The sequence below is a fragment of the Eleutherodactylus coqui genome, chromosome 12 (genome assembly GCF_035609145.1).
Source record: "Eleutherodactylus coqui strain aEleCoq1 chromosome 12, aEleCoq1.hap1, whole genome shotgun sequence".
Lineage (NCBI taxonomy): Eukaryota > Metazoa > Chordata > Amphibia > Anura > Eleutherodactylidae > Eleutherodactylus > Eleutherodactylus coqui.
In genome coordinates, this window is record NC_089848.1 from 8,358,501 (window position 1) to 8,377,976 (window position 19,476).

The window sequence follows — 19,476 nt, forward strand, 5'->3', positions numbered from 1 at the left end:
CTGTGATATACACTGTATTTTGATTTCCCTGTTGGAGGCTGACTTCGCGTACGTAACGCACTGCAGAGGCAGACAACAATTATGCGCAAGGCTGGGTATTAATTCACCAACTACTACCGCCAGCAGAGACGCAGTAAACTGAAGGCAGTGACAGGCAGGCCAAATACAGTATTTTTTTGAAGTTTTTGAGAACAACCACACTGCCTGTGATATACACTGTATTTTGATTTCCCTTTTGGAGGCTGACTTCGCGTACGTAACGCACTGCAGAGGCAGGCAACAATTGTGCGCAAGGCTGGGTATTAATTCACCAACTACTACCCCCAGCAGAGACGCAGTAAACTGAAGGCAGTGACAGGCAGGCCAAATACAGTATTTTTTTAAAGTTTTTGGGAACAACCACACTGCCTGTGATATACACTGTATTTCGATTTCCCTGTTGGAGGCTGACTTCGCGTACGTAACGCACTGCAGAGGCAGGAAACAATAATGCGCAAGTCTGGGTATTAATTCACCAACTACTACCCCCAGCAGAGACGCAGTAAACTGAAGGCAGTGACAGGCAGGCCAAATACAGTATTTTTTTGAACTTTTTGGAAAAAAAGCCCACTGCCTATATAGCCAGTATATCTCTTTCACCTTTCCCACTGTCCCTGCCTCACCAGTACTGCCCCTATACTCTGTAAAATGACTGCAGACTGAGGACGCTATGGTCTGCACGCCCGATATACAAAAAAAAAAATTGTGCAACACTGCTCCCAGCAGTCTCAACAGTACTGCACACGGTTAGATGTGGCCCTAAGAAGGACCGTTGGGGTTCTTGAAGACTAAAATAACACCTAACACTCTCCCTATAGCAGCAGCAGCATCAGCAGCACTTTCCCTGATCTATGTCAGCATGCATCTGTGGCGAGCCGCGGGTGGGGCAGATTTAAATACTCGGGTGTCATCTGATCTCCCCAGCCACTCACTGCAGGGGGGTGGTATAGGGCTGGAACGTCACAGGAGGAAGTTGTAATGCCTTCCCTGTCTTTCTATTGGCCAGAAAAGCGCGCAAATTTCTCAGAGATGAAAGTGAAAGTAACTCTAACATCGTGTGGTGCTCGTTTCGAGTAACGAGCATCTCAAACACCCCAATACTCGAACGAGCATCAAGCTCGGACGAGTATGCTCGGTCATCCCTATTAATGATCAGTGGCAACATGTCAATGTGATGTCTGTGTGTATATCAGACAGCAGACAGTTATTCCGGTGCTGTCCGATGTTAGTTACTTGCACACACAGTAAGTGCACCAGAGGCCTTATGTCTATGTATATACATTTTTTTTTTAAAGAAACAGGGGGGCAATATATACTACTGCTGCACCAATGGGTCACTTTAAAGACCCAGTAATGCAGTGTAAGGTTTTTTTCACAGGTTTTTTGGCAGCCTTGAAGGGTAGTTTCCTGGGGGAGGCCCTCAAAGCTGAACTTTTAACTCCAGCTCTAAAAATTTTACCCATGCCCCTGCCAGGCAATGTGTACATGTAGTAGAGTAAATTAAGCCCATGGCGCCGCCTTCCTAGTAGAACCCAGAAAAGAGCAGAATTGTGTAAAGAAGTTGGTCCATTCAGGCTCCTTCATTGAGGCAAGTTTGTTTTCCTGTGAAATAACAGCAAACAAAACCACAACCCCAATTCCAAAAAGGTTAGGACTAAAGATGAGCGAACACCAAAATGTTCGGGTTCGCGTTATTCGAAACGAACTTCCCGCGATGTTCGGGTGTTCGTTTCGAATAACGAACCCCATTGAAGTCAATGGGCGACCGGAACATTTTTGTATTTCGCCGATGCTCGCTAAGGTTTTCATGTGTGAAAATCTTGGCAATTCAAGAAAATGATGGGAACGACACAGCAAGTTCTCCTCTGCCACAGCTGTAACAGCTGTGGCAGAGAAGAATGATGTTAGCCCATTGAATTCAATGGAGCCGTCAATACAGCCGACTCCACTGAATGCAATGGGCTGCCGGCGATCGCGGGATGAATTGTCGGAAAGGGGTTAAATATATAAGCCCTTTCCTGCAATTCATCCAGAAATGTGTAAAAATAAATATATATATACTCACCTGGTGCCGGCAGACGGAGTTCAGCGCAGCAGGCTGCAGTTCTCCTGAACTGCTCTGAACAGCTGTGAGTAGTATTCAGCAGCCGGGGATTTAAAATCCCCGCCTGCTGAATAAGATGCCTCTGAATGGTCACAGCCTGACCAATCAGAGGCCAGCCCTCACTCACACCCATTCATGAATGTCTCTAGTCTCTGAGTCTTTGGATGATATTATGTACTGCAGATGGTGGGATATTCGAAGCCTTCACAATTTTATGTTACAAAACATTTTAAACTTGTTCTACAATTTTTAGATGCAATTTTTCACAGATTGGTGAACCTCTGACCATTTTTGCATCTGAGAGACTCTGCCTCTCTAACATTTTTAAGCAGTCCAAAAATTAACCTTCCAGCTGTTTTCATTAGTACTACTTACATTTCCAGCTTTCTGTTAAGCCCCATTTACACTGATAGATGATCACTCAAAAGTCACTCAAAAGATAGTTTGAGTGACAGTTTTGAGCGATTATCTTTGCATACTTTATAGTAGCTACTAGAGAATATGCAAACGGAGCAGGACACAGACGCTATCTCTTGGCGAACAATACAGCTGTTCTGCATAGGCTATATTGTTCTCCACGCTCACTGCTAGTGTCACCGCTGTGAAGTGACAGCGGGACACAAGAGAGAATCTTGTCAGCGCAGCCTGCTCTGCTGATAACAGCTGATCGCTCGAAGTTAGCTGAAAATAGAAGTTAATGATCAACGACTCCTGCACGAAAAATGCATTATGTCCCTGCATTTAGACAGAACAGTTATCTCTCAAAAGGTTCTTTTCAGCAAATTTTGAGCGATAATCGTTGTGTTTAAATGGGCCTTTATCCCTCTCAACTTTCGTGAGATGTGTTGCTGCCATCAATTTCTATATCAGTTAATTTTTTTTAAATGAAATGAAAAAATGTTGTCCCCCCTTCTGATATGTGTTATATTGTAAATAAAATATGGTTAGATGGGATTTCCAAATCATTGCATTCTCTTTCTTTACATTTATTTACATTTTACACACTAGCCAGCTTTTTTTGAATTTGGGTTGTAATAAAATGGCCAAATTAGGCTTCCTAGCATTCTGTTAACTATAAGGGCTTATGTAGCATACTGACTGTCTATCCTTGTATATTTTAGCTGAGATTTATTGATGGCTATGTCCAGGGGCGTACCAAAAGGTTTAGGGGCCCGGGTGCAAAAGTTCAGCTCGGGCCCCCCTCCCGCCCTGGGTCTCCATCCCATACTCTCCCGTTCCCATACCTAGATCATGCTGCATACATGATCTGCCCCTTGGCGTAATCTTTCCAAACATGACGCACTTCCTGCACATAAAAATGTCTTTGTAGCCCCGCAGGCCACTCTCACACACACCGCTTTTTACCACTATTAGCGCGGTGTCCTGAGTGCCGTACTAACCACAGTACAACACTCCCATTGATTTTAATGAGGTTACTCAAACCCTGCACTCGACGCGGTGTTTCCAACATCGGGATTTTCGAGAGCTGTTTGTTCTACTTTTGCGTTTTCGTTGTTTTTAACACACCTCCTCACAATGATGGGGTGCATTAAAAAGCGCTGTCAAACTCTGTAACCTGTGTTTAAAAATGCTGCTTCGAAATTCCGGTAAAAATGCCACGATTTAAAGTTGCGTTTTTTAATCACATGTGTGAGAGCAGCCTTAGGCCGCCTGCAGACGAGCGGGTCGGATCCGGCAGCGAGAAATCTCGCCGCGCGATCCGACCCCAGAGCCTGCACGGGCGAGCGCGTACTCACCCGCGCCTGGCGGCCCCGGCTCTTTGATGTGCCGGCTGCCGCGCAGCCGGCGCATGCGCAGACCGGAGCCGGCGGCCAGGTGAGTGCGTGCTCCGCACAAAATTAGAACATGCCGCGGTTTGTTTGCCGCGCGAGATTTCGCGCGGCCAAACCGCGGCCGTCTGCATAGGAGTGCGTATTGTAATGCACTCCTATGCAGACTTTCAGCGGCGGAAATCCCGCGGGAAATCCCGCGGCGGGATTTCCGCTCGTCTGCAGGCGGCCTTAGGGTGGTTCATGTTTTTGTTTTTCTTTAGAACCACAATTAAGAAAAACACATTAAAAAAACTGCATGTGGTATTTAAGGACCACTTACATTATTAAGGAGCTGCAGACACTAATAAGAACTGCATGTGGTCTTCATGCATTTTTTAATTGGGTGAAATTATATACAGTAAATCCAGGGATATCTATCTATATCCTATCTCATATCTATCTATCTCCTACTATCTATCTATATCCTATCTCGTATCTATATACATACATACATACATACAGAGATACAGAGATTGATGGATAGGAGAGAGATAGATATGAGATAGGATATAGATAGATACATAGAAAGGAGATATATAGATATGAAATAGATAGATTTGAGATAAGCTATAGATAGATAAATAGGTAGATATGAGATAGAATACAGATAGCTAGCTAGATAGGAGATAGGATAAAAATAGATACATAGATAGCTAGATAAACAGGTAGAGAGATAATGAAAAATAGATAATAGATGAATATGAGATAGATAGCTAGATATGAGATAGATAGATAAATAGATATGATGTTAGATATGAGATAGTTGGATAGATAGATACATAGATATGAGATAGGATATTTATAGATAGATAGATAGATAGATAGATAGGAGATAGATAGATGGGTACATACATAGATGGCTAGGAGATAGATATATATGAGATGGCAGATAGATGATGGATGGATGGATAAGAGATTGATAGAAGATAGATATATATTAGATGGGAGATAGATGATAGATAGATATGATGTTAGATATGAGATAGATGGATATGAGGTAGGAGATACATGGATAGATAGATACATAGATATGAGATAGGATATCGATAGATAGATGGATAGGAGATAGATGGATACATATGTAGATAGATGGATAGGAGATAGATATATATGAGATGGGAGATAGATGATAGATAGATGGATGGATAGATAGATAGGAGATAGATTGATAGATATATGGATAGATAGATAGGATATAGATAGATATATTGATATATAGATATGAGATGATCTATAGATAGATTGATATATAGATATGAGATAAGATATAGATAAATAGATAGATAGATATGAGGTAGAATACAGACAGATAGCTTGATATGAGATAGGATATAGATAGATACACACACACACACACCCCAGGGCCCGGACTACTTCTCCATGTGTTAGCAGCAGCACAGGCAGACGCAGCAGCTTCAGTGCAGCAGGAGGCAGGGGCAGCACATGATCACATCATCACTGTCACTGCCCATGTGATCACAGCCCATGTGACTGCCTCCCTCCTCCTCCCCCATGCTCTTCCCTGCTTCCTCTCAGGCTGGCTGTTCTGCCTGCCGTGTGATTGGAGCCTTGCTGCAGACAGAATGGCTAGCCATTAACGCACTGAATGTGCATATGTGTATGGCGGAGGGCGGCCTCGGGGGCCCCTGTTGCTACACCTATGGCTATGTCTTTATCCATCTGAAGCATCTATAAGCAGGCTGATTTTGCATCCTTGCTGTAAAAGTAGCAGCACTTGCTTTCTTCCTTAAAAACCCCAGGTTTGCGAATTACTGCAGTTGACAACCTCTAGAACCCATTCACTGCCAAATGTAAAATCTTATGACTTTCGCCACAGCTATAATATAAAGGCCTAATCTTAGTATTATAATAAATCCCAGAGTTGTAGCTTTCAAATGATACCATAGCACAGAATCTAGGTGCAATATTCTGAGTGCTGCATTTGTTTAAAGTCGGAGAGCAGGATTAAAGTTTTCTTTTTTTCTGGTTCAGTGTTACTGGAAGGGAGGTGGAGGAGAGAAGAAGCTAGAAGTGACACCCGGAAGAAAGACCACATTCTGTCACTGTCTGTTGTATAGCAATTGTTTCAGTGTAGCAGGACATGTGAAAAAATTTCTCTTCAGTGCATAAAACTTTTAATAGGTTTATTATTACATATACAGGTAAAACATGACCATGCAACGTGATCCACGTGGCGATCCAAACACATGGTGGCAGTATTTCTGTTACAAACTGGCATAGGACACACTAAGACATGTGTATATATATATATATATATAACATGACCACGTTGCATGGTCATGTTTTACCCGTATATGGAATAATAATCCTATTTAAAGTTTTATGCACTGAAGAGAAATCTGCTGCTGTCAATTCTTATCAAGATAGGACATGCGTGCACCATAGGGAATGCACGCATTGTTTTCAATGGAGCCGCGGCAGTTTTACAAAAAAAACTGGTAAAACTTATTGACTCGAGCATAAGCTGAGCTATACTTGAGTATATACTAGGTAAAAAAAAAACCTCCATACTCACCTCCCAGCTGGCATCTGTGTACCCACCGGCGGTGTGGCAAGCTGCTTGAATTTTCCCCGCTGTCATCCCCCGCCATCGTCTCTGCTTGGTTCTGTCACTTCTCACTGTAAGCGCTGTGATTGGATCGAGCACCGGCTGCAATTGACTGGTGCTCGATCCAATCACCGCACATACTTACACAGCACTGACGGCGGGCGATTTGAAAGCAGAGCCGGGAGATGACAGCAGGGAGAATTCTTAAGCAGCTTGCCGCACGCAAGCTGCTTTAGAATTCTCCCAGCTGTCATCTCCCTGCTCGGCTTTCAAATCCCCCACTGTCAGCGCTGTGTAAGTAAGAGCTGTGATTGGATCGAGCACCGGCCAATCAAAGCGGGCGCTCGATCATTCACAGCCAATCACAGACTGACGGCGGGGAATGACAGAGCTGAGCAGAGAGGATGGCGGAAGATGACAGTGGGGAGAATTCAAGCAGCTTGCCACACTGCCGAGAACACAGAAATTGAAGCGGCTTTCCGCACAAATACATTTCTATGGAGTAAAACATTTAGGAAAATAATGGTGCAGGACAGAGGAGGTTGCTGGGCAGCGAATGGGCAGAAAGCCTGGGATTATTCTTTTCATCTTTCAAGAGTTGACTTGTGTAGGCATCTTTTTCCATTTTGACTTTTGTTCAAATCCGGTAGAGCTGCTGCCTGTCTAACAGTTTACTTTGTTACTAAGTTAGAAGCTGGCAGGGAGACCCGAGCAGTAGGAGTGCTGCCGAAGGTGTAAAGGGATATGTGACAATCTGTCGAGCAATAGAAATGACTCCTATTTCTGTGTATGTCAGAGTGTGAAAATAGTTGCATCTAAACTCCACTCCTGTAGATGATGAGATTCTCGTGAAATTAAACCAAAGATGAGACAATTAAAAAACAACATTTCTCAGCACTGTTGATGACAGCTCCTAAACTGTGCAATCTGAGAACCACAAGGACTCTGGCAGGTCATTGGATGGCAGGACTCGAGAGTTCTCCCTTTCCTTTTAGGCAGATGCATGATGCTCATCACAACTTACCTTAAAATGAATGTCCACCTTTTAGCATTCTGGCAGTTTTAGGTCCAGAATTCTATATGGAGTGTGTGTGTGTGCGTGCGTGCGTGCGTGCGTGCGTGCGTGCGTGCGTGCGTGCGTGTGTGTGTGTGTGTCCTATGCCAGTTTGTAACAGAAATACTGCCACCATGTGTTTGGATGACCACGTGGATCACGAAGGGTATCATCTCTCCTTAAGGAGAGCACCTAGGTGTTTGAGGAGACACCTAGGGGGTGAGTGAGGAGACTTATAAGGCCATCTATGCTCCTCTGGGAAATATGTAAATAAAGAAGATGAATGACCAGATGACATGCTGAGGCATTTATATACAGGATGTTCAATTTTCCTGCAGGTCTCTCGTATGGACGGCTCCCGCGGCTTCCAGTGAAGCCAAGGAAAGCCGTCTGTACCAGCGGCACAGGCACAGCTGTTTTTGTGCTGTGCTGCAGATACACAGGAGAGCAGGAGATTTAAAATAAAAAAAGATAGCACTGCGCATGCGCCGGGAGCATCGGCTGGCGCTCCCGGAAGCATCCGCCTTGCTGAAGAAAGAAGATCTGGATGGCGCAGAGGAGACCAGGGCTGGACCCTGAGAGGTAAGAAATTGTTTTTTCCTCTCCATGTCCTCGGGCACGCACGGATACCACTGCAGAATTCGTGTGTACAAGTGGACATGAGGCCTTAGGTGAAGAGCAAATGTGAAAGCAAAGGCTTTCAATTCCCTCTTGCAGGGAAGATTAGTGAAAAATATTTATAAAGTATTTACCCAGAATGTTGTTTATCGGAAAATATTTTAATTTGATTCGCTAACAATAAAAGAATGTCCTGTGGAGGCTTAGGAAAAAGTCTGCCAGAGTCTACGAAAGTCAGCCAGTGGGGCAACACGCAAAGGGACCTCCACGTTGGTTGGCCCAGAGTATTTTGTTTATTCGGAATAGCTGATGCCTCTGCATTATAACTATTATTCCTAATTTCACTAAGTAATTTTTGTGAGCATAGAGATTCATATATACAGACTGCAGTCATTGTCCAGGGACAAGAACTCTGCCCTTAAGTGGATGCATTTTCTATTACAGTCTCCATCCTGAGATGGGCTATCTACTAGTTTTTCATTATGCCTTAGAGCTTGACGTATCCGTTTTTCATACACAGCTGCATATATCGCTCTGCTCAGCTCCTCCTGATCTTGATGCCTGTAGAATGAAATGTACTTTCAATAGGACAGGTTCACTTTAAATATCAAGTTAACATTTCCTACATCTGCAGCTAGTGCAGTCTCATTTTATAAATGGACAGAATTCCCATGAATGGGCAGCGAACTATGCTTCCAGCATGAACCCAATTAATAATGACCAAAGAGGTAATATAGTCAGCAGGGAAAATGTAGAGTCACATGGTGGGTATTCAATAAGATTGCCAGAAAGGGAGATGGTCCCTTTTACATGGGACAACTTGTCAGGCACGTTGCCCGACAGGTCGTGCCAGTGATGATCACTCCTGTGCTTTTTCATAGCATCGCTGACTGAATGGAGGCGGAGTGTTCCGGGGATCGTACCGGCCTGCCCGCATCCATTTACAGAAAGCAGGCAGCCATTCATATGTGAATGACTGTTTACACAGGCCAATCCATCATTCAGTTTCCTGCATGGAGAAACTGAATGACGAATGAGAAACAAACAAATTCTCATTCATTGTTCAGTTGAGGCATGCATTTACACTGAACGATAATCATTCAGATATCCACTAGTGTTAAAGGGCCCTTAGGCCTCTTTCACACGAGTGCTATTGCACATGTTTTTGCACACAGAAAATTTGTCCATGGGAACCTCAATCATTAAAATCCATAGGTTTCAATGGGGGCAGACACATTGTCTGATTTTCTGCACAAATCCTTGCCACTGGTGCGAAAATACGCAACATGTTCTAGTTTGGCCCGTATTTGTGCACCCGAGGCTCCATAGGAATCTATGGTACGCTCAAATGTGCCCTTGTCTCAAATTAAATTGCGCTATTCTCTGTGCAATTTCGTTGTGTTAATCGATAACATTGGGGACTAATAAGGCTGGACAGCCCATTTGGAGCACAGTCACGTCTTCCTCTGGCAAGAATGATTATGTCACGTTTGTGTGAAGGAGGCCTTAGATCTCTCTCAGCTCTGGCTTCTAGAGGGAAGTCCTGAGCAGGGATTTTGGACAAGGGTTTTTTATTTAAATTGTGATCAATTTAGGCTAAAATTGGGGAAAAACTACTAACTCTTCAATCAAGTTGGCTTTCCCTTTTCTGCTCTAGTGATCCACCTCCATCACCGGTCTCATAAGTATGCTCACGCATGGCTTTATCAAACCACAGTTCTGCGCATAGCCACACACGAAGATGTACACATTGTATCTTGGATTCGAGCTGCAACATATGTTACAGAATAAAGTAACGAACTTGTTAGATTCTTGGACATTGTAGTTCTAAATGATTTGTGGCTGTATAATGGAGTGGTTTTCATTATATGGCTTTCTGTTCAATCACACCTGAAAAATTAGGACTTGGACATTTCATGGATTCTTGTACATCAATTATATAACAATCTTGATGTTCTTTCAAAACACTAAACTGATTTTAAATTGTACAAACCTGTTCCATAAGAGTAATTTTGCTGAGAACCTCAGAAACTGCTGGGAAACATATTATGGAAATCCAGCATTGGTTGATATATGTTCTAGAGCAAATTCATTTTAGCTGCATTTCCTGTAAAGCTCAGCTTATTGTAATCAAATTTTCCATGAGATGAAATGTCATGAATTCATATGAAGGAGGGAAAATAATTATGTTGCATTGTTTCTTTCCCATTCCAAGGATACAAACAGCTGTTTCTGAAAGTATCAATAGTGCCTGATTATCTGGACTCTATGGGTGATAGAAAAGTTACAGCAAAGTTACATGAAGGAAGAGGGTTCAGATGGTTAACAACTGTGGTCTGTGTATGTTTGTTACATAGTACCTATTTTATGGAATGTTGTGACTACTTTTTCACACAAACATTAAAAGGGAATCTGTGAGCTGGAACATTCTGTCCAAACTGCAGGCATCAAGTTATAGATCTGGAGGAGCCGATCAGATTGATATATAGTTATATGGGGAAAGATTCAGTAGAACTTGTATTTTATTCATTTATATCCCTGCACATTCTGAATGAACAGACCAATGGACGGTCCTATCAGCGATTGACAGGTGTATGACTGTACATATAGGGGTAGTTGTCAATCACTGATAGCTCTGCCCACTGGACTGTACATACACCAACAGCTTTCAGTCACTGATAGCTCCGCCCATTGGACTGTTCAGCTCAGAATGAGCAAAGATATAAATGAATAAAATACAATTTGTACAGAATATTTCCCCATAAAACTATATATCAGTCTGCTCAGGATCTCCTGCTCTATAATATGATGCCTGCAGTTTGAACAGCATGTTTCAGTTGACAAAATCTCTTTAACCCCTTAATGACAGCTCATAAGTCTTTTGATGCACCATCTTTTTATGGTGGATGCATCAGAAGACTGGCATGGGTTTCTCGTGCCAGGGGGAGCAAGTGCTGAACTGTTGGATAACAGCCTAGTAACTGCTCGAACAGCATGGACCGGAGACATCTCTGATTCCCGCTGCTAAGCCTCTACATGCCGCGATCAGTATGAACATGGTATGTAAAATGCTGACAGAGTGGGGTAGCTCCCTCTCTCACCCATCGGACCCCCGCAATATGATCATGTGGCTAGATGGGTTGCTATGGCACCTGGAGGCTTAAATATGGCCTCCGGGTCTGACAGCTATCGTGGTCTATGAGGCTCAGATGACAGTATTTGCCCACATGTACATTGCGCAAAGAATAGAGCCCATTGTTTTCAGTGGGTTTATTCTCATCCTTCTTCTTTGCAAGCACATTTAGCTTGCATGAAAAAAAGTGACATGCTCTATTTTTGTGCGCACCTAAGGCACCATAGGGGACTATAAGGCTGGGCTCACACAGGGCGGATTTGCTGCAGAAATTCCGTCTGGAATTTCGCTGCAGCAAATTCGCCTAATCCGGGGGGGGTTCTCAGAAATCTCGGCCACATGGGACAGCGACTCCGCCGCGACAAAGCCGGCAGAAGCCAGCGTTGTGGCGTGGATTCGCAGGACGCAGCATGTCCATTCCTTTTTTTTCCCGCTGTGGCCGTGCTCTCCTCTTTGGAAAAAGCATGCAGCCAAGCCACTCCAAAACCCGCGGCCAAGTGCCGCGGGTTTTGAAGCAGCGCTTTCCCAGCGGAAATCTCGTGGTTTTTTCGCTGCGGCCAAACCACGTGATTTCCGCCTGGGAATACGCTGTGTGGGAACCCAGCTTAATATAGCACAAAAGGACACCAGATTCCTGTGAAATTGCGCAATGCACAGCCTTTTCGGAGTTGTTGCCGCTGCATGTCAGCTGTAAGAAACAGCCGGCACCTGGGATGTTTGAAGAGAGATCGCCGTACAAACTCTCTTCATACATAGACTGCCGATACAGGCCGTCAAAAGGCATATCAGCAGTCATTAAGGGGTTGAACAGGGTTCTATTGGAGGAGGCAGAGAAAGAAGCTGCATCATGTTTGTATGCCTATGTAAAACCCAGTCTGTACATTGAGAGAGGGGATATTTTTGCTGCTGTCAATGTATATAGCAACAAAGCACACATATTAGTTACGCTTTGCAGTTCTATGTTTGTGGCCTCATATCGTTCAAAGTCGCGAGTCCAGCAACTACATTTTTTTTGTGGACCATACACACATTACAGTGGGGTTTAGGGAGCTCAATTACACTGTGCCAGTGACAGCTGACAAAGGTACAAGCTACACTCTACAAACATACAAACATATTAAACATACAGAGTGCGTGTCAGCGGTTTTATATATTGTTTAAAGTTGTGAGTCCAGCCTCTCTGACTTATTTGCAGACCTTACACAGCTAGCAGTGGTTTTCTGCAAACTACAAAATTAGCTGATAAGTTACATTAAACTACACTAAAAAGTAACCCCCCACCCCCACCCCAAGCAAAATAAATAAACAGGAAACATGAAGAAAGCAAGGGGCAGGGGACATGCAAGCGGTGGTGGTGGAGGTGGTACAGGGCAGGCCAAGTTGGCACTTCAAGTGACTCCCACTGAAGCAGCAGCCTTTGTTGTTCAGCAAGCGAAGCTAGCCCACTGCCATTCCTTAGAAGTGGTTATACCCATGCATTACATCCTCAGCACTCAGGACAAATCGTAGAGTGGATGACACAGCATAATGTCACGTCCAACCTGGACGCCCTGGCTCTGGAACTTGAAATCTTCACACAAAAGAACACATAGAACACCAAAAGAGAACCATAGAGAACTACGAACTGGACTCTAGGCAGACATACACAATGACTGACAAATGCCCCAAACACTCACCTAGCATAAATACATGCATAAACAGATGAATTAGATACAGTACGAGGTACTGGTTTTTATTTTGGCCAAGACGTTTAAGTCCACAAGCCTACGACAAGGGTCCTCGTCGTCTCATGGGTCCCTACTCTCACAAGACAACTTACCCCAGGAGCCCTGCCTGCAAGCAGATGATCGTCCTAATAGGGGTGGCTTCATGTTGGAACTTAAGGACCTGCCTCGCCTTTGATGGTAAACAATCCAAGCAGACAGAACACAGTTCACACCACACAGCAGGGAATTCATCCCACATAGAACAGAACTGTTCATACTCCATGTTTGGCCACCTGCACAGACCCACAGAATAACGTCACCATACTGAGAAACATACATGGATGAAAATGCAAGGGACATGAGGGAAGCTGAAGGGCTGGTATATATGTGCAGCAGACCAGTGGGGATTGGCTGGCAGTAGAAATCCCACATCCAGCTAGCTCAATTATCCCACACCTGTGAAGATGTGCTCCTGAAAACCCATAGTACTACAGGTCCCAGGAGCACAACCTAACACATGCCTCAAGTACCACCACCTCTTCCTTCCAGTTTCTGGCGCAAAACAGTCAGTTTGCACCAGTTGACCATGAGCAGCATCCTCCCTCTACTTCATCCCATGCTAAATCACCTGCACACTCTGAAGTAGTCCACATGGATCAGTTTAAGGAGCTGTTTAACCATTCAGTATCATAGATTTAAACTAGAGATAGCCTGAACAACCCCAAGGAGAAGACCAAGACATTGAATGCACTGATGCCAATGTGTACTCAAGGGGATGTGTAAAAAGAGATACTAGCTCATGGTGCTCACTGTTACATATAAGGAGGAGAGGGAGGATGAAGAAAAACAGGAGGTGGAAGAAGATGAGCTGCTTGACCCAACATGGAGAGCCATGATAGCAGCTTGCAGGGGATGGAGTAAGAAGTGGACATTGTGGGGTAGCACCATGCTAAGACAAAGAATAGGGTGCCACACATTGACAAAAGGGCTCCATTGTCAACATCAGGTACTACTAGTTACAGTGGCACCAACATCAGGCCCACAGCTAGGTCTGCTCACAAGACTTGTGCAGTCTCTGCATTTTTTAAAACCACATGCAATTATAAAAGAGTATTAATCTGCAAGATATGTGGTAAACATTTAAAGCATAATGATAAGGTAAACAACCTCAACACAACATATATGAACCACCACATGAATTCCCACCACCCGCTGCCTTGGAAAGCCCACCTAGGCCAGAGGACAAAGAGTCGGCCTCATCCTGCTCCCTCTTCCTCCCTGTTCATGCAGTAGCCTCTGAGCAGAGAGGCAGCCTTGTGTAGGGGCAGTAGCACGCCTCTTTAGGCCTCTTCCCCTCAATTGACAATTGGGCTGCAGGCTTAAGAGCCAGGAGTGGGAAATGCAGAGCAGAAGTTAAGCCGCCACCATCACCACGACCTTTAGCAACATTGAAATCTACCTCATATTTCAGCATGTTCTAGGTCAGCAGCCAGCCTTCCAACCATCCACGAGCACAGAGCCTTAATAGAATCATTGCACAACTGCTTGCAATGGAAATGCTGCCTTTCAGGCAAGTGGACAGAGATTCCTTCCGCAATGTGATGCTTCATGCTAACCCAAAGTACCAGATGCTCAGCCACCATTTCTTTGCCCCGAAAGCTATCCCTGCTCAGCAATGGAAAAGGCTATCAGTGGCATGGTGCACCTAAACATGGACACGTGGTCCAGAAAGCATGGCCAGGGCATTACACATCCTTAACAGAAGATGGAATAATAGCTCTGCATCGCCACCTATTAGATGGCAGAATTCCTGCAAGTCAATGTCAAACCCTTTAAACAAGTTTTTAAAACTATGATTAGAAATTGACCAAAAGCCAGAAAACCACACACATACAGCTGTTTCGAGGTTTTTGCCATTCATTAGTGTGCAGTAGGTTTCTGGCTTGGCTTTTTAGGGGCCTACGACGTGGGTTAGGAGGGGTATCACCTAGAAGGTGTGTGGAGACATCTAGGAGGTGAGTAAAGAGACTTATAAGGCCATGCAAGCTCCTCTGGGAAATATATGCAAATAAGGAAGATGGAACAATACCTCTGCAGCACAACCTATTGGATGGCAGCATTCCTGCAAATCAATTTCAACCCCATTAAACAAGTCTTTATAACAATGATTGGGATTTGACCAAAAGCCAGAAAACCATACACATACAGCTGTATGTGTATGGTTTTCTGGCTTTTCTGGTGCATGCTTATTTACATAGAATTCCCAGAGGAGCTTGCATGGCCTTATAAGTCTCCTCACTCACCTCCTAGGTGTCTCCACACACCTTCTAGGTGCTCTCCTTAAGGGGAGATGATACCCTTCCTGACCCACATCCTTAACAGCACACTGGGTCAATGTCCTGCAGGTGTGGCATGAAGCTGAAAGTGGTGATCCATCTTTCATGGTGCACCCCAAGATGTGTTGAACATTCGTCCCCTCGCCTACTCTTCATACCAACTATTAACACCTTGCATACTGGCACAGATATTTGTTTGTGTCAAAATCCAACCTCCATACAGCGGTGCACGTGGTAAACATCAACATGCTGTCCTAAAACTCATATGTCCAGGAGAGTGCAGTCACATGGCTGAAGAGCTGTTTATGGCTCTGGGGGCTCAGGCTAACACGTGGCTGACCCTGTACAATCTGAGTAAAAGAAATGAAAAAGGAGGGTGGAGCAAGACCCAGTGAGGGTAGTGGAATATTTATGGAGTACAAAGAGTTTTCAATGATTGAGTATTTTGAATGGTGGAGGTGCTGCCAACCAGATGACGCTCCACCAGTGTGGGCGTAAGTGTAGCGAAAAGGATGTGAAAAGAACTGGTATGGAGGCGCAACACTCTAAGCTACTAGAAGATGTAGATCAAAGTCCAATGTGTGATGGTGAAAGCACTTCTTTTTTTATTATTTTTCAGAAATTAAAAACCAGCAATGGAATACGCGTTTCGAAGAAGAACCCCTTCGTCAGTTCGGCTGGATAGGGCTGTGTGATAAGTACAAATAGATAATGGAGGAGTGATTAACAAAGAAAGGGGAGGAGAGGGGGAAAAAAAAGAACAAAATTCATATACATAATGAAGTCTCACAAATGTGTCAATAAGAACAATAAATATATGATGAAAACATCGATCTGAACAGTGATAAGATATATATGAGACAAAAAACATAAAAGAATATGAGCATCCGTACATGGAAATTAACATGAGATTTATACAAAACAAATATCTGTTAAAATAGGATGAAGACAATCCGAAGTAAAATACCAATCTTAAAAGTACCAATATGAGAGCGGATGGACTCAAATCTTAAAAGTACCAATTTGAAGCCAGGCAAGGTTGTGTGTGACAATGGGGCCAACCTGCTGACAGCCCTTCGCCTTGACAATCTCACACACCTATCTTGCCTGGCCCATGTGATGAACCTGGTAGTGCAGGGCTTCATACACAATTACCCAGATTTACATACAGTGCTGGTTAAGGCCATGAAACTGCTCGCATTTTCAGAGTTCACACCCAGCCGTCTCTTTTCTGGCAAAGGTGCAGCAACAGTTTAGGCTACCACCCAATGGCCTCATGTGTGGCATGCCTACAAGGTGGAATTCCTAGTTGCATATGTTCCAGAGAGAAATCACGGAGTACCAGCTGGTGTATGTCATTAGCAGACATTGTATGGAGGTTGGTCACTTGATGCCTGTGGAGTGGCTGCAGATCAAAGATGTTTGTGCCATTTGAAGCAACCAAAATGGTCAGCTCCCGCCCCCTCTCTGCCTCCTCTCCGCCCCGCTGCACTATTTTCAATTAGGAGAGGCGGGATGGGGGCAGGGCTAAGGCACACTCATTAGCCCCGCCCCTGTCCCGCCTCTCCTCATTATCGCGATGCTCGAGGGTTTGTTTCGAGTAACGAACCCCATTGAAGTCAATGGGCGACCCGAGCATTTTTGGATATCGCCGATGCTCGCTAAGGTTTTCATTTGTGAAAATCTGGGAAATTCAAGAAAGTGATGGGAACGACACAGAAACGGATAGGGCAGGCGAGGGGCTACATGTTGGGCTGCATCTCAAGTTCCCAGGTCCCACTATTAAGCCACAATAGCGGCAAGAGTGGCCCCCCCCCCCTCCCAACAACTTTTACTTCTGAAAAGCCCTCATTAGCAATGCATACCTTAGCTAAGCACCACACTACCTCCAACAAAGCACAATCACTGCCTGCATGACACTCCGCTGCCACTTCTCCTGGGTTACATGCTGCCCAACCCCCCCCCCCCCCGTGCGCACGACGCAGTGTCCACAGCGCACACCAAAGTGTCCCTGCGCAGCCTTCAGCTGCCCTCATGCCACACTACCCTCATGTCTATTTATAAGTGCGTCTGCCATGAGGAGGAACCGCAGGCACACACTGCAGAGGGTTGGCACGGCTAGGCAGCGACCCTCTTTAAAAGGGGCGGGGCGATAGCCCACAATGCTGTACAGAAGCAATGAGAAATATAATCCTGTGCCACCGCCATCAGGAGCTGCACACGTGGGCATAGCAATGGGGAACCTATGTGCCACACACTATTCATTCTGTCAAGATGTCTGCATGCCCCAGTCAGACCGCGGTTTTTTATAAATAGTCACAGGCAGGTACAACTCCGCAATGGGAATTCCGTGTGCACCCACAGCATGGGTGGCTCCCTGGAACCCACCGGCTGTACATAAATGTATCCCATTGCAGTGCCCATCACAGCTGAGGTAACGTCCGATTAAATGCAGGTAGGCTTCGGCCCACACTGCATGCCCCAGTCAGACTGGGGTTCTTTAGAAGTAGACACATGCAGTTACAACTCCGTGTGGACTGACAAACTGGGTGGGTGCCAGGAAGCCACCGGCGGTACATAAATATATCCCATTGCATTGCCCAGCACAGCTGAGGTAATGTCATGTTTAATGCAGGTGGGCTTCGGCCCACACTGCATGCCCCAGTCAGACTGGGGTTCTTTAGTAGTAGACACATGCAGTTACAACTCCCTGTGGACCCACAGCATGGGTGGCTCCCTGGAACCCACCGGCGGTACATAAGTATATCCCATTGCAGTGCCCAACACAGCTGATGTAACGTCAGCTTTAATGCAGGTGGGCAAAAAATTAATTGGATTACACTGTAGGCGAGGGCCCCAAAAAATTGGTGTACCAACAGTACTAATGTACGTCAGAAAAATTGCCCATGCCCAACCAAGAGGGCAGGTGAAACCCATTAATCGCTTTGGTTAATGTGGCTTAATTTGTAACTAGGCCTGGAGGCAGCCCAGTTAAAATAAAAATTGGTTCAGGTGAAAGTTTCAACGCTTTAATGAGAATTGAAACGTATAAAAATTGTTTACAAAAATTATATGACTGAGCCTTGTGGGCCTAAAAAAAATTGCCCGTTCGGCGTGATTACGTGAGGTTTCAGGAGGAGGAGGATGAATATTATACACAGATTGATGAAGCTAAAAGGTCCACATTTTTGATGGTGATAGAGAACAATGCTTCCATCTGCGGGTGCAGCCTACGTATTGTTTAGGTATCGCTGCTGTCCGCTGGTGGAGAAGAGAAGTCTGGGGAAATCCAGGCTTTGTTCATCTTGATGAGTGTAAGCCTGTCGGCACTGTCGGTTGACAGGCGGGTACGCTTATCCGTGATGATTCCCCCAGCCGCATTAAACACCCTCTCTGACAAGACGCTAGCCGCAGGACAAGCAAGCACCTCCAGGGCATACAGCGCGAGTTCAGGCCACGTGTCCAGCTTCGACACCCAGTAGTTGTAGGGGGCAGAGGCGTCACGGAGGACGGTCGTGCGATCGGCTACGTACTCCCTCACCATCCTTTTACAGTGCTCCCGCCGACTCAGCCTTGACTGGGGAGCGGTGCCACAGTCTTGCTGGGGAGCCAGAAAGCTGTCAAAGGCCTTAGAGAGTGTTCCCCTGCCTGTGCTATACATGCTGCCTGATCTCTGCGTCTCCCCTGCTACCTGGCCCTCGGAACTGTGCCTTCGACCACTAGCGCTGTCGGATGGGAATTTTACCATCAGTTTGTCCGCCAGGGTCCTGTGGTATAGCATCACTCTCGAACCCCTTTCCTCTTCGGGTATGAGAGTGGAAAGGTTCTCCTTATACCGTGGGTCGAGCAGTGTGTACACCCAGTAATCCGTAGTGGCCAGAATGCGTGTAACGCGAGGGTCACGAGAAAGGCATCCTAACATGAAGTCAGCCATGTGTGCCAGGGTACCTGTACGCAACACATGGCTGTCCTCACTAGGAAGATCACTTTCAGGATCCTCCTCCTCCTCAGGCCATACACGCTGAAAGGATGACAGGCAAGCACCATGGGTACCCTCAGCAGTGGGCCAAGCTGTCTCTTCCCCC